The sequence below is a fragment of the Rutidosis leptorrhynchoides genome, chromosome 10 (assembly GCF_046630445.1).
Source record: "Rutidosis leptorrhynchoides isolate AG116_Rl617_1_P2 chromosome 10, CSIRO_AGI_Rlap_v1, whole genome shotgun sequence".
Lineage (NCBI taxonomy): Eukaryota > Viridiplantae > Streptophyta > Magnoliopsida > Asterales > Asteraceae > Rutidosis > Rutidosis leptorrhynchoides.
In genome coordinates, this window is record NC_092342.1 from 351,704,136 (window position 1) to 351,706,219 (window position 2,084).

The 2,084-nt window shown below is 35.9% G+C and overlaps 1 non-coding gene across 1 annotated transcript; it reads right to left on the minus strand.

Moving 5' to 3' along the window:
* Window positions 1-256: 256 nt before the first annotated feature.
* On the minus strand, window positions 257-363 carry LOC139874092 (small nucleolar RNA R71). The gene has a single exon (XR_011767797.1). It is a non-coding gene; the product is annotated as a small nucleolar RNA R71 (small nucleolar RNA).
* Window positions 364-2,084: the final 1,721 nt, after the last annotated feature.

The window sequence follows — 2,084 nt, forward strand, 5'->3', positions numbered from 1 at the left end:
GGTAACTAATCAATGCCAATTTAGTGGTGCGCCGAAGGAAGATCCAAATGAACATCTTCGTACATTTAATAGGATCTGCACTCTATTTAAAATTCGAGAAGTGGAGGATGAACAGATATATCTTATGTTATTTCCCTGGACTTTAAAGGGAGAAGCCAAAGATTGGTTAGAATCATTACCTGAGGGGGCGATTGATACATGGGACGTTTTAGTTGAAAAATTTCTTAAACAATTCTTTCCGGCATCTAAAGCCGTGAGACTTCAAGGAGAAATTGTTACGTTCACACAAAAGCCAAATGAAACTCTATATGAAGCATGGACAAGATTTGGAAAGTTATTAAGAGGATGTCCGCAACATGGTTTAGACACTTGTCAAATAGTACAAATATTCTACCAAGAATGCGACATCACTACAAGAAAAGACATCGATATAGCAGCTGGTGGTTCTATTATGAAGAAAACCGCAACTGATGCTTACAAAATTATTGATAACACTGCTTCCCACTCACATGAGTGGCACCAAGAAAAAGATATCGTTAGATCATCTAAAGCAGCTAGAGCCGATTCTAGCCATGATTTCGATTCCATTTCTGCAAAGATAGATTCTGTCGAGAGACGAATGGAAAAGATGACTAAAGATATCCACTCAATACGAATTAGTTGTGAGTAGTGTGGAGGACCACATTTGACAAAAGATTGTCTCAGTATTGAACTAACAATGGAACAAAGAGAGAATGTTTCATACATAAACCAAAGGCCTGGAAATAATTATCAGAATAATTATCAACCGCCAAGACCGATCTACAATCAAAATCAGAATTATAACCGAAATGTTCCATACAACAACCAACAAGGTCCTAGTAATCAACAAGTATCCAATAATACTTACAACCAGCAAAGACCTATTTTTTCAAATAAACCACCACAAACCGATGATAAAAAGCCAAATTTAGAAGACATGATGACAAAGCTAGTTGAATCTCAAACGTAATTTTTTACATCTCATAAACAAACCAATGAACAAAATGCTCAAGCATTTAGAAATCAACAAGCTTCTATTCAAAATCTGGAACAAGAAGTGTGCAACCTAGCAAGGTTGATAGGTGAAAAAAAATCGGGAAGTTTACCTAGTGATACAAATGCTAACCCCCGGAATGAAACAGCTAAAGCCATTACCACAAGAAGTGGTATTACACTTAAACCACCTGAAATACCTGTAATTTCTGATGAAGCTATTCCTACTACACAAGAACCACAATCTGATCAAGATAAGGAAAAAGAATCGGTAGTTGAAAAGGTTAATGAAGATAACACAGTTAAGGCTAAACCTTATGTTAAACCATACCAACCACCACTTCCTTACCCGAGTAAAATGAGAAAAGAGAGACTTGAAGCCGAGCAATCAAAATCTTGGATATGTTTAAACAAATAAATGTAAATCTTCCTTTCATTGATGTAATTTCAGGAATGCCTAGATATGCTAAATTCTTGAAAGATCTAATCACGAATAGAAAGAAAATGGAAGAACTCTCGGCTGTTACAATGAATGCTAATTGTTCTGCAGTGCTGTTGAATAAGATACCAGAAAAATTATCAGATCCAGGAAGTTTCACAATTCCTTGTTTTCTGGGTAGTCTTAGTTCAATAGAAGCATTGGCAGACTTAGGTGCTAGTATAAATCTAATGCCGTATTCACTATACGCTAAACTAGACCTTGGAGAATTGAAACCAACACGAATAAGTATACAACTAGCCGATCGATCAGTAAAATATCCTAGAGGGATAATGGAAAACATGCTAGTTAAAGTTGGTACTTTAGTATTTCCAGTAGATTTTGTTATTCTCGACATGGAAGAAGATTCTCGAGTACCTCGTATATTAGGAAGACCATTCTTAAACACGGCTAAAGCAATAATAGACGTGTTTGGTAAGAAACTGACCCTAAGTATAGAGGACGATAGTGTTACCTTTTCAGTGAATAGAGCCATGCAACAACCGCAATCTGCAGATGATACATGTTATTATATTCAAACTATAGATTCACATGCAGAATTGTTAGAAGAATTTCCAGAATTACAAGGAAT